The sequence below is a fragment of the Gopherus evgoodei genome, chromosome 7 (genome assembly GCF_007399415.2).
Source record: "Gopherus evgoodei ecotype Sinaloan lineage chromosome 7, rGopEvg1_v1.p, whole genome shotgun sequence".
Taxonomy (NCBI): Eukaryota; Metazoa; Chordata; order Testudines; family Testudinidae; genus Gopherus; species Gopherus evgoodei.
Window position 1 is genome coordinate 131537695 of NC_044328.1, and position 19018 is coordinate 131556712.

General features: G+C 46.9%; 1 protein-coding gene across 12 annotated transcripts in view; it reads right to left on the reverse strand.

Moving 5' to 3' along the window:
- The window catches only part of PLXNB1 (plexin B1), a 252065-nt gene extending 233332 nt beyond the window's left edge, over positions 1–18733 (reverse strand). For 8 of the 12 annotated variants that reach the window (XM_030568224.1, XM_030568227.1, XM_030568226.1 and 5 more), the window contains exon 1: positions 8868–8964. The gene's annotated coding sequence lies outside the window, so the exon portion shown is untranslated. Of the gene's footprint in view, positions 1–6697; positions 6786–7361; positions 7483–8867; positions 8965–18591 lie in introns of those variants that run through there. The other 4 variants (XM_030568219.1, XM_030568220.1, XM_030568221.1 and 1 more) reach the window with 4 other exon arrangements.
- Between the last annotated feature and the right edge of the window lie 285 nt (positions 18734–19018).

Consider the following 19018-nt stretch of genomic DNA (forward strand, 5'->3'; position numbering starts at 1 on the left):
CCAGCATGGACCAAATGGGAGGTACTGCATCTGATTGCTGTATGGGGAGACGAATCTGTGCTATCTGAACTCCATTCCAAAAGACAAAATGCCGGAATATTTGAAAAAATCTCCAAGGGCATGAAGGACAGAGGTTAGAACAGGGACCCGCAGCAGTGCCACGTGAAGCTTACCAAAGAACCAGAGAGGCAAACAGCCACTCCAGGTCAGATTCTGCAGAAGGCAATTTTACTAGGACAACTTTTTCTTTTTAGCTAGGCAGTAGTGTATCAGAGCACAAGGAGCTGGCTGCTAGGGTTAATTTTAATCATTAAAAATTTTAGAAAAATGCACCAGGAAATGGTGGCAAAAATGGCAAGTCATAAAAACTATAACAAATATCATGCGCAGGCAATGTTTTAAACCCAATATAACCTTTATCTATCTACTTTTAGCGAAGAGTCCCTCCCCCCGGGGGGGGGGGACCAGAAAATGGCCTAAGCAGCAACAGAATCAAAGCTATTCATGCAAAGCTACTTTACGATGAGAATTTAAATACACAGAAGTCAGCCAATGTCAAAGTTGGGTAACATGGCTGTAGGAGTCTTAAACTGAGCCACTTGTTAATAGTATGTTTAATTCCTGTTTTAATGTGCTCTCCCCAGAGCAGGTGTAGCAGTTCTAAGACATAGGACAGATGTTGGTAAATTGGGATCACAGAAATAACTTCCTCTCCTTGCCTCCAAAAGTTAAGAATTGAAAAGGATTGCGGAGATCAGAGAATGAGGAAGGACAGAAAACAGGAGAAATGAATGGAATGGGGAAGGTGGGGTATATTGATGAGCTTCTCCCATCGACCTAGTAGTGTCTTCACTGAAGCAGTGCAGCTGCACTACTGCAACTTTAAGAGTTGCCCTTATACACTGTAATCAAGTGACCTCTAAATCTCCCTTTTGATAAGCTAAATAGACTGATCTCCCTAAGTCTCTCACTCTGAGGGTATGACTACACTTAAAATGCTACAGTTGCACAGCAGCACTTCTCCCATTGATGTAAGTAATCTGCCTCCCAGAGAGGCAGTCGCTAAGTTGAGGGAAGAATTCTTACACTGACCTAGTGCTGTCCACATTTGAGGGTTAGGCTGATATAGCTATGTCTCTCAGCAATGTGGATTCTTCACACCCCTGAGCCGTAATCCCTCTTATTTTTTATGTCCATCTGTGGAGTGAATTTTGCGACATATCACCTTCATATTGATGCACATAACAAAACATGTGGTGTGGGTGGGGCTGAGGGGTTTGGAGTGTGGGAGGAGGCTCAGGACTGGGGCACAGAGTTGGAGTGTGGGGGTAAGAAGGGTGAGGGTTCTGGCTGGAGTTGCGAGCTCTGGGGTGGGGCTGGGGAGTTTGGGGTGCAGGAGCGGGCTCAGGCCTGAGGCAGAGGGTTGGGTGGGGAAGAATGAGGGCTCCAGCTAGGGGTCAAGGCTCTGGGATGGGGCTTGGGATGAGGGGTTTGGGGGTGCAGGCTACCCCAGGGCTGCAGAGGGGAGAGAGGACTCCCCCCCCCAGCCCTCTCTTGTTGCTGCAGCTCAGGGCAGGGGAAGAGGTGCCTCTCCCCCAGCTGCAGCAGCTTCACGCTGGGGCCAGTGAGGAGGGGTGTCTCTCCCGCAGCAGGTCCATGCTGAGGGAGAGGCATCTCTCCCTGCCGCAGCTCTGAGTGGGGCTTACTAGGCCGCAGTGCAGCTTACAGGGAACTTAACTCCTGAAAGACGTAGCTATACCAATGTAAGTTTCTAGGGTTGACTACGCCTAAGGCATTTTCTTCAGCCCTTTTCTCTTTTTTGTGGCTCTTTTCTGTACACAATTACATCTTTCAACATCCTTTAAGAATGTGGACACCAGAACTGGATGCTGTATTCCAGCAACAGTCTCGCCAATGCCGTATACACAGGCAAAATCATCTCCCTACTGACTACTCCCCTTTTTACACATCCAAGGATAGCATTAGCCACTTTTGCCACAGGTGCTCATGTTCAGTTCCTTGTACTCTAGGATCCCTAGAAGACTTTTCAGAGTCACTGCTTTCCATGACACAGTACTCCATTCTGTAGGTATGGCGTGCACTGTTTGTTCCTAGATGTCTAACCTAGAACTTGGCAGTATTAAATTTTATTTTGTTTGAATAGGCCTAGTTTAACAAGTGAGCAAGATTACTCTGCATGACTGCCCTATGTTATTACTTACCACTCCACCAACCTTTGTGTCATTCACAAATTTTCATCAGCAGTAATCTTATATTTACTTCTAGATTCATATTTTAAGGCCAGAAGGGACCAGTGTGATCATCTTGTCTGACATCCTGTCTAACACAGGCCCATAGAACATGAGATCCACTGATGAAAATTTTGAATAGCAGCAGGCCTAGCACCGAGCCCTGCAAAACCCCACTGGGAGCACCACCATTCAGTGACGATTCCTTGTTGACAAAGGCGCCAACTCTGTGGGTGCTCTGGGGCTGGAGCACCCATGGAAAAAAACAGTGGGTGGGACAGCACCTTCCCCGCTCCCTAGTGCCTCCGGTGATCAGTGCCTCCTGCCTGCTGGTGATCAGGTGTTCCACGACACTGGTGGAGGGAGAAGTGGAGGTGGCGGGATAGGGCAGGGACCTGGGGAAGCATAGCCACTGGTGGGCCTGGGTTGGCCATAGCCCACCCACTTAGGATCCAACCAGGCCCACCTAATTCAGGGCCAGAGCCCCCCAAATCTGCAGGCTGGGACTCCCAACCCTGGCTTTGTGTCTGTCTGCCCATCCACGTCGAGCTCCTGCCGGCACCACATGCTGCTACCCCGTCTCCAGCCCCGTGCCTAGAGTGTGCCTCATGGGGGCAGGTCTGGGCGGAGCTAGAGCTGGAGCCGGAGACCAAGGCAGCAACGTGTAGCGCCATCATGAGAGGGATGCAGCCCGTCGTCAAGCTGGGGTTGGGAGGGGTGGGTGGTGCTCAAGCCCTGGTGGCGCTCCCCTGTGCACCATGGTCACGCTCTGCAGCTTGTGCACCCCGGGCAGCCTCATCTTCAGGTGCCTGCTGAGTGGTAAGGGTCAGATGGGAGGCATGGAGAGAGGCAGATTCTGAGGTGAAGCGTGGGTGGGGGCTTGGAGAAAGGGAGGGAGTGAGGGCAGGGCTTAGGGCAGAGTGTGGGTCAAGCACTACCCAGCAACTCGGCGCTTAAGCTTGTCAACAACTACTTTTGAGATTAGATGGATTAAAAACTATTTAACATGTGCATTATTTATATAGTATACTACTGATTTGGAATGTCATAGGGTCAAAAACACCTTACAAAAGTCTGTTACATCCATGCAGTTACCTTTTCTAACTTGTAATCTCAAAGAAGTAAATCAGGTTTAAAAAGACCAGTTTCCCAGAAAACTACGTAGACTAACATTCATTACCTTCCCATCCTTTAATTTTTTATCAGCTGAATGCTGTATCAGCTTTTCCGTTATTTTGCCCAGATTTAATGTCAGGCTAAGTAGCCTATAGTTACCTGGGTCATCCCACTTCCTTTTTGAATACTTGCACAACATTGGTACTCTTCCAGTCTTCTGGAATTTTCCTGCCATTCCAAGATTTATTAAAAGTTATCACTGGTACAGATACTTCTTTTAGGATTCTTGGGTCAATTTAAATCAGCAGGCCTGGATAACATTTATCCCTTGTAGATATTGTTTAACATCCTTTATTAAGGGAGCAGAAGGTACTTGCTCATCCACAAGTGAAGTACGTACATCATCCTGCATCTTTCCAAACACAGAACAAATATAGAATTAACATTTCTGCATTTTCTTCATCATTATCATCCATTTCACCATCCTCATTTAGTAAAGGTGCTATACCATTGCTACAATTTATTGTCTTCTTCATACACTCAAATTCTTTGTTGTTCTTTGCCTTACCAGGCATAATTTTTCCCTGATATTTTTAGCTTCTCTTATAAATTAGAAGTTATGAAGTGTAGAAAACTGATATCTGTTCTCCTTTTTCCTATTTGCTGCTTCTCCCCAATTACTACCAGGATGTTCTAATTACTACCACTCAACCGGGATGGGCTTTTAGCCAAAGTTGTTCGCTCACTTGATTGTGGAATTGTAGCTTTTTGTCCATCTAATAAAATTTTCTTTAAGAACTCCCAATCTTTCACATTTTTCTGTCTAAATTTTTCCTTCAGCTTTGGGAAAGTAACCCTTTTGAAACACCAAGTATACAGATTACTGGTTTGACTCTTCCTCAGTTTGGCACTTTGAATGTAACTACACCATGATCTTGTCCCTAGGCAGACACCAACTTCCAGTCCAGTGACTCATTCATCTTTATCAGCCACAGTGAGATACGAAACAGGATTACTTCATGTTAGATTCAATACCTTTTGAATTAGAAAGTTACCTAAAAGTTTCAGAAACTTATGTTTTACCACTGGCTGTATGAAACTTCTAGTATATGTCTCCCAAATTGAAGTTTCCCACAATACCAATTTCTTTCTACACATTACATACAGGTGTTTAATTACAAACTCATCCTGTTCTCTGATTTGATTTTGTGGTGTGTAACAGACCCTCACCAGCCTATACTTTGTCAGTCAGCACATCCATATGCATTCAAAAAACTTTGTGGTTCTGAGTTATCAATAATTTTAAATCAGGTAATGTCGTCTTTCGTGTATGATGCCACCGCCCCACACACCTCTCACTCATTCTGTCCTTCCCAGGATTTTACATTCCAGGCATGTAAATCCTCCCACCAGGTTTCTGCAATGCCAGTTATATGAAGTTTTTTCTCATCAATAAGAATGTCTGGCTCCTCTTGCTAGGTGTCCAGATTCCTACCTGTGGTATATAAACAACAAACATATCCTCTCTTCACATTCTATGGGCTGGTCCACACTACGAGGGAGAAATCGATCTTAGATATGCAACTTCAGCTACGTGAATAACATAGCTGAAGTCGAATATCTAAGATCGGATTACTCACCCGTCCACACCGCGCGGGATCGATGTTCGCGGCTCTCCCTGTCGATTCCGGAACTCCGTTGGGGTTGATGGAGTTCCGGAATCGATATAAGCGCGCTCGGGGATCGATATATCGCATCTAGATGAGACGCGATATATCGATCCCCAAGCAATCGATTTTAACCCGCTGATACGGCGGGTAGTCTGGACGTAGCCTTTGATTGAGTCCAAGTTTATACCATATGAGGCCTACTTAGCACCATCCCCTTTGTGTTGTTAGTTTAATACCCTTCTGGCTGCTCTAGCTTGTCTTCAATGGAGAAGAATAGCCCCCACTACCTGGAAGATATAGGCCATCCCAGTAATACACTGGGATTTGGTCCAATGTTCCACAAAACCAGATCCTTCAACTTCACACCAGACATACTACCAATGATTCATCCACAATATTTTTTCTAGAAATATAAGGATTGAGATGAGGAGAATGAAGAGCCTAAGGGAAGGAAGATTACAGTCACAGCAGACAGACAAGTTTAACAATGCACATCCAAAGAGAAAACGATGACTCCTCCTTCCTGGGAAAGTTTCCTACTTCCCACTGCTGAGTGGTTTTCAAAACATAAGGCTGGGACTGTCTTCTTACGGCTTTGTACAGCACCCAGCACAAAAACCTTCAGCCTGATTGAAGTCTCCAAGCAATAATAAGTTAATAATGACCTCTAACTCACCCCATCCTGAGCCAGATTTTTCACTACCGACCTACTCCTTATATGCTCAGACCATCAGCTAGTTCCCACTCTGCCCACAAATATGTTCCTACCCAATTCACCTGGCTCCTGGACTGCTTGCAAGGTTGAGAACCAGTTAACAAAAAGGAGTGTAGTGCAAAAAGCACAGGCCAGGAGAACACAAAGTGAAGCCCAATATTAGTGAATCCTTCATGGCTCCTGAGAAAGAAAACTAAAACCAGAAGAGGCAGTTTCCAGCTACAAGAGAACAGACTGGTTTCCAGTCTGCTGGTTTCCAGTCTGCTGGTTTCCAGGTGCTAAAGAGTTAACTGAAGGGAAATAGATCTGAACCATGTTTAGGAAGTCCCATCTCAGATGGGATTTTTTTTAAATCTGAGATTCTGCTCCCCAATCAAGAGGAGTCAAGGCAGACAGAAATCCTTTAGAATAGTGTTTTTCAACAGACCCCTGTGGTCAACAGATCCCTCGGGGGCCACAGACCACATCTAGGATTTCCAAAGGGGTCGAACACCTCCATTTGAAATTTTTTAGGGGTCCGCAAACTTAAAAAAGGTAGAAAAACACTGCTTTAGAACAGGAGGCATAAGCTTCCCTGAGGAGCCCTGCAACACTCACAACAGATACAACTAAAACCAGCAGAAATATTACTACAAGTATGTTCCAGCTTCTAGGACTCTATAAAGCACTCCTCTTGACTGCAGCTAGAAGGCACTTAACAAAATCATTATCATAACTACACATCACCCAGGACCCACAGGCTATCTGGAAGGAAAATAGTCTGAACTGAAAATAGTGTTTCCATCTCTATAGTGACCTGTGCAGAACTGATCCAGGCGACAAGCATAAGCCCCCCTCTTCACTCTCCACTCTAGGGGCTGGGTCAGATGAAGTATTTAAGCAGCAGCTGTTACCATGAGATCTAGAGGATAAATCTGTGCCCATCCCCCATTTCACAGCTTATTCACCTCCAGCCCGACAACAGAAACAAAGCCAGATTCTTTTCTTCTTTTGCTTTCCCTCCATTAGCCAGCCGGGTAGCTCAACACTCATCTCCTGGGAAAGTAACAAGCAGACACCATAATCAGCTTCCAGCTACAACACAAACTCCACATAACAACACAAGGGGCCCATCTACACTACAAACAAAAATGAGCCAGGGACCCAATTACACTGTGGTTCCCTGCTTGCAGATAGAGTTAAAGTAGTGGGAAGGGAACTGGAATGCAGCTAGCAGCCTTTGATTCTCTTCTCTTTATTCAGGAGCTCCTCCTCCACACCACCAATCAGCTCGGCACCCTTTAAATGGCACAGACCCTTCCTGAAGATCTGATTGCTAGCCCTATTGTGCCACATCTGACTCTGCAAAATTACCACCACCAGCTTAAGTCATTTAGACAAAAAATACCATTCCCCATCCCCACAAAAAAAAAAAAAAAAAAAAAAAAAGGTAGTTTTTAGGCTTCTTAACACTTCAGCAGGTTCTGAATGCTGAATGACTCCCAAGTTAAAAAAAGGCAAATGTCACAACAATCTAAGAAGAGAGCACTAAAAGACTGCCAAATTTCCACTCTTTGGATTTTTACGGATCTCAGTTCCTTAATAAAAATCAGCTTCACTTCTGACAGATACCTGGCTGTGAATGAAAGTGAAAGACCAGCTCAGTACAACATAGATGGAGTTCAGAGATTCTGTTAACAGCCTTCTCTCTGTTCCAGCTTTCAAACCACAAATATTTTTTCTGTCTCCTGTTCTGAAACATGGGGGAAGGGTGTCATAGGGAAAACAACAACAGTTTACTAGGTAGGTATATATTTAGGTGCCCAGTGGTGAACCAACTTCACCACCAACACACCTGAGAGTTCTAGAACTTTGTTACTTAGCTAAGGAATTAGTTACTTCTCACTTCCAGTGAATAAAGACACTAGTTTCCAGCCCAGATCGGCCTCTCTCCATAACTGATATACTGCAGTACATCAAAGGCAGGTAGCCATAAACTGAGATAAGACTAAAATGGGCTCCCTTAAAACCTGTGTGGCGAACTCCAGCCCCCTTCAAGATATTCTGAGATAGTTTATGAGAGACCCTATCCATACAATAAGGGTACAAGACACACCCTCCACCACACCTCTCTCTAGGACCAATTGCAGCATAAATCGGGAGTTGAGTCAACTCCTGGTAACTAGATTCAAACCCTTCTCTTTTCTGCTAGAATTAAGATAACACATTTCTGCTTCATTTTAAAATATCATTTTAGTTCATTACACTGTATGCCTCCTTGCTAAACCCTCACCATCTCACCAGTGGTTAATTAGTGCCAGGGCTTGCCAGGGCTGAGCCCTGCACCTCTAGGCTTGGCAGTTCATAGTCCTGGCACCTCTAGGCTTGCTACGTCAATTATGAAAGTAAAAAAAATTGTTTGAGCCCAGGGCACCTCTTTCATTACACATTAAGCACTGCATCGGCATCCAGCTCCCTGTGCCATGCAAGTTCTTAGACATTCAACTGCAGACCCAGAAGTTTCCCTCACCATCTACAATCCAAGGCAGAGTCATCCAGGAGCTGGGGGAGCTCCCTTCAACCCCCAAATCTATCCAAGGCATAGATACCTGGGGGGCTGGGGAGATGCACAAGGGAATAGTACTTTGGCTGTAATGTCGGGGGGAGGAGGTGAGAGCAGCCAAACAAGAGGTGCTGTGATCCGGGCGGGGGCAGACTGTCGGCACCTCTCTCTCCAGTTACTTGCTAGGTAACGGGGCCATGTATCCGAGCATCTCCCACGTTCAAGGCCCAGAAGAGCGGCGGGTGAGAGTCCTGCCAACGAACGGCCTCAGCTCTTCCCCAGGCCAGGCAGCTCTGGCCGACTCCCCCCGGGGGCCCTGGCGCCGTTCCGCAGCTCGTGAGCCAGGCGGGGCAGGTGCCAGGGCCCGCCCGTCCGTCCCACCGGGCTGGGCACAGCGCGCGCCAGCGGGTAACGAACCTTCGTCCACAGGGCGCAGGGGCGTGTGTCGCGCGCTCACCGCCGCGAATGCCGCCGGCCGCCTGGGCACGACGCCGCGACCCCCGCGGGGCGGCAGCAGCAGCAGCCAGCGGCGCCCAGGTGTCACGCCGGGCCACGCGCAGGCAGCTGCTCCTTACCTGGCCACGCACTGTGACGAACAGCGCAACGCGACCCAGCTCCGCCCGGCGGCTCGCGCCCCCGAACCGAACCGAACCGCTCCGCGGGCAGTGGACTCCAAGCCCCACCCCCAGGAGCCTAACGCCGCGTCCCCACCCATTCCAGCCAACCACAGTACGAGCCCCACTTCGACCCCGCCCCTTCCTCCGAAACCCGCCTCCGAGCGTCGCACTCTCTCAGTAGCCGGCTCATTCGGACAGACGACTCCTCCTTCAAGCCTGGCCCCGCCCCCGGATTCCCACGTGGCTCCAGTGTTGAGTAACTCGTTCACGTGTGACAGGACAGAGAGAAGATCTGATTGGCTCCTGAGTGTCCAATGGAAGGGATACGGATGGGAGGAGTGACGCCACAGGGGAGGCCTGCAGAGATATGGGGCGAGGAGGCTGCGAGGGGGCAGCAGGGATGGGGGAAAGGGAGGGCATGGGGGGCAGATAGATGGGGTAGAGGGAGGCCATGGGGCAAGCAGGGATGGTGGGAGGGGGAGGCCTTGGCAGACAGAGGGATGTGGGGGGAGGCCATGGGGCCAGCAGGGATAGGGGGAGAAGGAGGCCATGGCAGGCAGAGGGATGGAGGAGGAGGCCATGGGGCCAGCAGGGATCCTGGGAGAGGAAGGCAATGGGGGCAGATGGATGGGGGGAGAGGGAGGCCTTGGCGGGCAGAGGGATGGAGGAGGAGGAGGCCAAAAAAAAAAATAGCACACCACCACCACCATGCAAACCCATGGCAATCCCAACTGCAAGGCAATTCTAGAACCCCACTTTAACAAACACTTACAGTATCTAGAAAAGTAACACATATAGCTAAGATTGATAACATCACTTTCTTACTTAAACTGCAGAGGTGGAAACACTGCAGCATCTTTAGCAGGACACAGAAACTTTAACATTAGATATCGCAATGTATTGTGAAAATAATGCAAATATTTAGACCCATGTAAAAACACCCAGCAGATTAAATTATTTTTCTGGCAACTGGCAAATTCATAAAAAACCTGGCAAGGCCAGGCAGGACAGAGGGAAGTCATGGGAGGACAGAGGGATACAGGGGAGGAATATGGGGGAGGGAAGGAGGTCATGGGGAACAGAGGCAGCCCATGAGTGGCAGCAGGCATAGACAGGAGGGAGAGCCTGGGGGCAGATGGATATGGGGGAGGGAAGGAAGCCATGGGGGCAGAGGGTTATGGGGGGGAAGGCGGATATGGGCGGCAGCAGAGATATGGGGGAGGGAAGGAGGCTGGGGGGGGCAGAGGAATGGGAAAGAGGCTATGGGGGACAGAGGGATACGGGGGAGGGAAGGAGGTTGGGGGAGCAGAGGGATACAGGGGAGGGAAAGAGGCCATGGGGGCAGTTGGGATATGGATCAAAATACTGTAATGATAAATAATGTGTAATAAGCATGTCATAAAAATATTTCCAAGATCACTGCTTTTATAATTTATACTCAGGTAAAGGAGAAAATCCCTGGAAATATTCATTTTTAGGAGGGGGTTCGTGAGACTTGACATTTTAGTGAAAGGGGTTCACAGGCTGTTAAAGTTTGGGAACCACTGATCTAGTCTGATTGCCATAATACAAGCTAGAGAATTCGCCCGTAATTTCTGCATCAAGCACAATAACTTGTAGTTAAGTTACAGACATAAACATCTAGTCCTGATTTACACCTTTCAAGTGATAAAGAATCAACCTTATATTTACATACATTTTTCCAATGGTTGATGAAACTCTCTGTTAAAATTGCACCTTATTTCCAGTTTAGATTTGTCCAATTCAAGAGCCAATGACTGGAAGCTGTTTTTGCCTTTGTCCGCTAAATTAAAGAGCTGTCAGAAGTCACTCCATCTGGATTCTTATAACTGTGATCAACTCATCTCTTACTTTTATCTTTGACAAACTAACCAGAACAAGTTCTTTAAATTGTCTCTAACTATGTATCATGTTCTCTAATCCTCAAATTATTCTTCTGACTCCACTCCGAACTCTTCCCAATTTTTCAACCTTTTTTTAGTGCAGTCACTAGAACTGGACACAGTATTCCAGTAGTAGGTTCACCAATACTGTATGCAGAGGTAATATCACTTCTCTATTCCTGATTTTTATATAATTTTCAGTTGATTATCATGACCACAAGTCCTTTACAAAGCACTGCTTTCCAGATTACGCTCCCCCTTCCTTTAAGTACAGACTACATTCTTTGGTCCTCTATGCATGATCTTGCATTGGCCAGTTAAATACAGGGACTTGCATACCCTACATAAAAATATACCCATTGACAGGGAAGCTATGCCCTATATTAAGGACAGGGAGGCTACACCCCACAAAGGACTCATTGGGTTCAGTTGATTGAATTCAGTTGCATGGGTTTAGTGCAGAAATTATTGTGTGAGGTTCTATGGTCCCTGTTATGCAGGAGGTCAGACTAGATGATCATAATGTTCCCTTCTGGCCTTCAAATTTATTAATTGTACACAGATTATCCTGCACTGTGTGTGCATTAGATTTTTTACCTACATACCTCAGAAATGGACAAAGTAATTTTGCTGAAGCTTTCAATTAAAAAGAGATCACTTTTTAGTTGACACCAATCCTGAGGAATGCCAGACCAACAGGTGCTACTGTCAGAAAATTGTGAACAAATTAGAAGGGAGGGCGGAATTAAGGAAACTTCCAAAATAACCTTAACTATAGTATGTGCAGCAAAGAAATGCCATTATATAATAAATGTTTCTGCTGGAGTTTTTGAAAAGCAGCCACAAGATATCTTGAGGAAAGATGGTGAAAGATATTCTGGCAGAACCTGTAGAAAACCAGAGGCCAAGACCAGTAGTCCATGGAGTTTTTGCTTCAAAAGGCATGCACCACCCAGTATTTGGGAATGATATCCACTGTGTGGTGCTTTATAACCACATATCAGTGAACTGGGTTTTTCAAGACATGAAATAACCATCAGTGTCCACAGAACTTCAGGAGGAGGAAGGAGACATCTCAATACTTGTGTGGCAAGCTAAACCTGGCACTTTGCTCCAGATCACATCTAAGAGCCTACTTCACCATGAAAGCAAGCAACAATTGCCCTATGGAACCTGACTACCTCACATAATTACTGGTCAGTTGAGTACCAGATGGAGGGTGGGAAGTCTATAGTTGGTGCTGTTGTGGCATGCCGGACAGTACAGTGTAGTATAGGAACATTCAGTCAAAACAACCAATGTGCCAGACATCAATTCTCACAATGTTGTATCTATCTAAATATTTATAAGGTTATGCATCACCATATGCATGCATACCACAAAAAGTTAGCCAAAAAACTCACTCATCTTCAACTCTTCTGGCAGGAGCAAGCTTCCAATTATTATTGTTGGGTTTGTTTTTTTTTAAAGTATCCAGTGTGAAGATGTTGATGGACTTGAGAATGATATTGCAGGAAAGTTATGTCAAAGAATGGGGAGTGGGCCTGCATTTAGTTCTGAACATTGTGAGGGAGGTGGATGTTCTTATTTCATTGGCAGTGAATTCAAATGTCTTTCACTAGTTCTTGTGACAATTTTGCCCTCTGCAGATATGAATATTTCTTTATTTGTCATCAGCTTGTCAACAGTACTGGAAGTCTCATGATTTTCAGGTTGTTTTTCAAATAGTTTCTCAAGATCTGATATCGGGCAGTATCCTTGAGAAGATTGCCCTTATCTGTCCTGGCCCTATTCTCCTATTACTTCCAGTGGGTATGAGCCCACAGGTTGCTCTCAGTTAAGACGGCCACCATTTCCCTACAGCCTTTGCAAGTGGCAATGATTCTGCATCTAGTAGAGAAAGGCCACTATCAGCCATTGCATTCAATGAGACTGAAGAAAGGCTGCTCTCATAAAATGACCACCCCTGGGTTACGTGGTTTGGAACAGACAGAAAAAGTGTGGTGTTAGGGAACAATGGTTTGAAGAGAAATATGGAGAGCAGGATGGAAACTAAGTTTGCAGGAGAATGTAAGGGACTAGAAACCTCACAAACTGTCACCTCATGTCTAACCTCCCTTATTTAAACAAATTAATCAAAAAGATTGCAAAAACTAGTCTCCAAAACTACTTGTCAGTTACCAGTATCCTGAGCTCTCTGTTAGGGCTTGGCTACACTGGAGAGTTGCAGCGCTGGTGGTGGCTTTACAGCGCTGCAACTTACTCACCGTCCACACTTGCAAGGCACATACAGCGCTGTATCTTCCTGGCTACAGCACTGGCTGTACTCCACCTTGGCCTGGAGAATAACGATTGCAGCGCTGGTGATGCAGCGCTGCTCTGCCAGTGTGGCCACCAAAAGCACTGTTATTGGCCTCCAGAGGTATTCAGAGGTATCCCAGAATGCCTGTTCAGCCACTCTGCTCATCAGTTCGAACTCTACTGCACTGGCCTCAGGTGACCCGCCCTTTAAATGCCCCAGGAATTTTAAAAATCCCCTTCCTGTTTGCTCAGCCAGGTGTGGAGTGCAATCAGTGAATCTTTCCAGGTGACCATGCCTCCACATGCCAAATGAGTCCCAGCATGGAGCAATGGCGAGTTGCTGGACCTCATCAGTGTTTGAGGGGAGGAAGCTGTGCAGTCCCAGCTGCGCTCCAGCCGTAGGAATTACGATACCTTTGGGCAGATATCAAGGGCCATGCTGGAAAGGGGCCATGACCGGGACGTGCTGCTGTGCAGGGTTAAAGTGAAAGAGCTGCGGAGTGCCTATTGCAAAGCCCACGAGGGAAACCGCTGCTCCGGCGCTGCTCCCACGACCTGCTGTTTTTACAAAGAGCTGGACGCGATACTTGGGAGTGACCCCACCGCCAATCTGAGGACTATGATTGATACTTCAGAGCTGGGGGGGGAGGAGGAAACCGAGAGTGAGGGTACTGGGATGGGGGAAGACACTCCAGAGTCCCTAGAGGCATAAAGCCAGGAGCTCTTCTCAAGTCAGGAGGAAGGTAGCCAGTTGCAGCAGCCAGTACTTGGTGGAGGACAAACAGAGGAGCAGGTTTCCGGTAAGCAGCTTTTATTTTCAGGGTGGAAATTTTTCGGGAGAGGAGGGAGGGTTCTGCATGCATGCATGCATGCCTAGATGTGGAATAGCAAGGGGTGGGGGGACTATTGCTGCACACAGGCAAGCTACATAGGGGCCAGGGCGGAATCCACATTGCTGTAGAAGACCCTCTCGCTCTTCCCAGGTGACCTGCAGCAGCGAGATATCTTCCAGGATCAACTCCTGTGGAAAATGTTGGGAGAGTGTTCAGGGTAGGTGCCCCCTGCAGCTGTTTGCTTTACCCAATGCACAGAAACCCCGAGGACAGTACAGCCCTGAAGCAATCAATCCCCCTTACTCACCATTCTGGGGCTCCTGTGGGTTATGTGCGCTCTCTTTCGTACGGGAAAATTATGCTATTGTGAAGAATGTTACTCCTTCACTGTGTGGGAATAACTGTCTGAGATATAAACAATGCTGCCTCTGTTAAGTGTTGCCTTTTTTGCCTTTCCACAAGCAACCTTGAGTTCTCGGCTGCCCGTATTGTCAACAGATCAAAGACTCCAAAACCTGCGGAAGAAGCCACGAAAAAGCAAAGACGACTTGCTGCAAGCAGTTATGGATCACTCTGCCACAGAGAATCAAAAAGTACAGGACTGGAGGGAAAGGGAAAGCAGGATCCACCAGAAAAAGGCAGCAGCCAGGAAGAAAAGCATAAAGCAGCTGATAAGCATCCTGGCATGCCAAGCGGACTCTATCCAGGCGCTCGTAGCCATGCAGGCAGAGCACTACCGCGCCGCCCCCACCCCCTGTCCCAAAGCTCTTTCCCTTGTGCCCAAATGTCAGTGTCCAACCCCCCTTCCCCAGCATCCAGGTTCTTACCACCACCAGCTGACTCCAACACCTGTACGTTCACCAACCAGCCCTGAGAACTACGACCCTTACCCTCTGCACTCAACCCCCATCACCATGCAGTATAGGCATCCTGAATTGCAGCAGTCATTGCACAGCACTCCAGACAGGACATATTCAAACCTGTGATTGTACAGTTCCCCACCCCACCCCTCTGCCCTTTTAGATTCCCAAAATGTTGTGTGTCTGTCAATAAAGTTATTTTCTTTTCAATAAATTAATTCTTGGCTTTGAAAACAGTCTTTATTATTGCAGAAAGTCAAAGATACCTTAGAACAGGAAAGAAACAGGCACTGCAAATCAGCTTAGGAAAAACAGATTCCTACTAACATTGTAACCACTGCACTTCACTCCCGTGCAAGGCACCAAACATTACTGTTGGTTTTCAGCCTCAAATTCCTCCTTCAAGGGATCCCTAATCCTTGAAGCCCTGTGCTGGGCCTCTCTAGTAGCCCTGCTCTCTGGCTGCGCAAATTCAGCCTCCAGGTGTTGAACCTCGGAGGTCCATGCCTGACTGAATCTTTCACCCTTCCCTTCACAAATATTATGGAGGGTACAGCACACAGATATAACTGCAGGAATGCTGCTTTCCCCCAAATCTAGCTTCCCATACAGAGATTGCCAGCACTCCTTTAAACAGCCAAAAGCACACTCCGCAGTCATTCAGCACCAGCTCAGCCTGTAGTTGAACTGGTCCTTGCTCCTGTCAAGCTTCCTTGTATACGGTTTCATGAGCCAAGGCATTAACAGGTAAGCGGGGTCTCCAAGGATCACAATGGGCCTTTCAACGTCCCCTACTGTGATCTTCCGGTCTGGGAAAAAAGTCCCTGCCTGTAGCTTCCTGAACAGGCCAGTGTTCTGAAAGATGCGTACATCATGCACCTTTCCAGGCCAGCCTGTGTTAATGTCAATGAAACGCCCATGGTGATCCACAAGCTCCTGGAGAACCATAGAGAAATACCCCTTCCGATTAACGTACTCAGATGCTAGGTGAGGTGGTGCCAGAGTAGGAATATGCGTCCCATCTATCGCCCCTCCACAGTTAGGGACACCCATTTGTGCAAAGCCATCCACAATGTCCTGCACATTCCCCAGAGTCACGGTTCTTCTTAGCAGGATGCAATTAATGGCCCTGCAAACTTGCATCAACACGATTCCAACGGTCGACTTTCCCACTCCAAACTGGTTTCCGACCAATCAGTAGCTGTCTGGAGTTGCCACCTGCTTCTCCACCGTCAGGGCAGCTCTCAATCTCATGTCCTTGTGCCGCAGGGTGGGGATGAGCTCAGCACACAATCCCATGAAAGTGACTTTTCTCATCCGAAAGTTCTGCAGCCACTGCTCGTCATCCCAGACTTCCATGATGATGTGATGGCACCACTCAGTGCTTGTTTCCCGAGCCCCAAAGTGGCGTTCCACGGTGCTGAGCATTTCCGTGAATGCCAGAAGCAATTTAGTATCATACGCATCAGGTGATTCACAATCATTGTCAGACTCCTCATCACTTTGTATCTTAAGGAATAGCTCAACTGCCAAATGTGATGTGCTGGCAAGACTCATCAGCATACTCCTCAGCAGTTCGGGCTCCATTTCCCACAGAAATCGCGCTGCCCAGAAACCATTGAGAGAGTCAAGATGGCGCCAAACGTGGACGGAAAAACAGGGATTGCTGGGATGTGAAGCAATGCATCACGGGGAGTTGGGACAGGAAGCAGAGTGACCCGCACCCTTCCATCCCCTTCCCACAACCCACAACGCCAAAATGGTGCCAAAATGGGATAAGGCGCTCTGTGGGATAGCTGCCCATAATGCACCACTCCCAACACCGCTGCAAATGTGGCCATACTGCAGAGCTGGTAGCTGTCAGGGTGGCCACACTCCAGCGCTTTCCCTACACAGCTGTACGAAGACAGCTTTAACTCCCAGCGCTGCACACCTGCAAGTGTAGCCAAACCCTTAGTCTTCAGGCCAGGGCATTATACGGATTTAATTTGAAGCTCTGATGGATGGCTGAGAGAACTGAGATTATTTAGTCAGCAGAAGAGAAGAGTGAGGGGGGATTTGATAGCAGCCTTCAACTACCTGAAGAGGGGATCTAAAGAGGATGGAGCTAAGCTGTTCTCAGTGGTGGCAGATGACAGAACAAGAAGCAGTGGTCTCAAGTTGCAGTGGGGGAGGTCCAGGCTGGATATTAGGAAATACTATTTCACTAGGAGGGTGGTGAAGCACTGGAATGGCTTACCTAGGGAGGTGGTGGAATCTCTTTCCTTAGAGGTTTTTTAAGGCCTGGCTTGACAAAGCCCTGGCTGGGATGATTTAGTTGGTGTTGGTCCTGCTTTGAGCATGAGATTGGACAAGATGACCTCCTGAGGTCTCTTCCAGTCCTAATATTCTATGATTCTTTAGACTTCTAGTATTTGTATGTAAGCACTTTAAAAAAATTGTCACTTTTTAGCTGACTTCAGACCTGACTTAAGATTTAAACTTAGAAGTCTCCTCTGAAGATAATCATATAGTTTCTCTTATCTGTGTTAATGGCAACTTAGTGTGATAAATTCATTTAATGGGCCAAATTCAGAGGTGCTGTAAGGCTGCAGCATCTCTTATAGATTAGTAAGTGAGTGAGTCTAAACTGGTGTAACATACATGCTGAGGGGACTGGAACGTGAAAGCTATATGCTTACTTGGGCCACAGCTATCCTACAAATATAGTCATATATTAAGGGACTCAGGTACAACACACTTCTGAGTTATAAGATAGGCTGACCTTAACTGTGGTTCTGTAACATGACTAAAGCATTGGTCATGGCTATGCCTTAGCCTGGTTACAGAACAGTATTAAGGGCCTATGTATGCTTCAAACTGGAACCATGGCAGGGGACAACCATGTTGTACGACTGGGTTTTCAGAGGTAGAAGTATCTAATGTAAGTTGACTCTTGATCTTTCCTGTTAATTTAGCCTAAGTCTATATAGCAATCACTAAAAGCAGCAGTAACAAGATTAGAATGAGCTATTAGGAAATCAAAAAAAGGCTGGACTGAATTCTAGTAAAATACAGAATTAGCCTTCTGCCCAGGATGCCCATCAACTTTCCTTCCTCTGATACAGCTGAATGTCTGGCTTGCCTTCCACTATGTTAGAGACATGGTGCCCTTCTATAGGTTTCTGAGGCCTCTTACACATATTTCTGATATTTCAGAGGACTATAGCTTGTAGAAGTCCCATTTCTTGAAGTGTCACCAAATATCTATTCTCCTCCCTGTTCACTACTCTGCCTGTGCCTCCTCTCTCAACAGCTATAGGGATGTGAAGGGGAAAACATTTTAGTGCCTGTTACTTGATTTAGCATCTGACAGTCTCTCAGTGGCCCTTACAAAGTATGAGTGTTAGGAGGGGAGGGCTGGTAACAATTTTGGGTCAAGTTTCCTGGAGTTTTGTTAGTGCTAAAGAGTCGCTTATGCCCACATAGCCTGAGCCCAGCAAAGCCTTTCAAACAAGATTCATGACACTCTAGCTGCTCCTCTACATCTGCCTTTCAACCACACCCACGCAGATATACATTCTACTTCTATGGTCATTCTCACAGAAAATGCTGCTCTGACTAGGACTGTGTCTGTTTTACGGGGACCCTGTCACAAAGACATTTTTCTCTAATCAGAGAGGCATTGTATCTAAACGCAAGTTACTTTCACAAAAATCCAAACTGGTAACTAGGAAACAGAGCAAGAAACATTTTCACTTTTCTCCAATCCATTCATGACTTTAAACACTAATCCCCTTTGTACCTCTCCTCCAGAGCCAGTCCAAACCTGCAGCCCCTTCAGTCTGGTACAGAACTTCTGCAGGCTTCATTTAAATAGCAGAGAAGAAAAACATGAAAGAAGATTGGAAAAGAGTAGCCTTTCTTCCTGTCCCAAGCTCGGTCTGGAGTGGAGAACTGTGTTTGTATGTTCTGTATCTTTGGAGCAGTGTAGAGACAGGGCTTTCAGTAAGAGGGACTGCCTGTTTGTCACAGCCCAGAGCATTCATCTGCAAACACTGCTCTCCATTCAGAGGCTGCCAGGCTTGGGTGCAAACTGAACCAGAGAAACTGTGAGAGGTTGAGGAGGGAACTGAGGTGGGGGGAGGGTGTGAAAGGAGACAGAGGGGAGAAGAAGGGGGGCTAAGAATTGTGAACAGAACAGACAGGAGAGAGGTTACTTTATAAGAAGA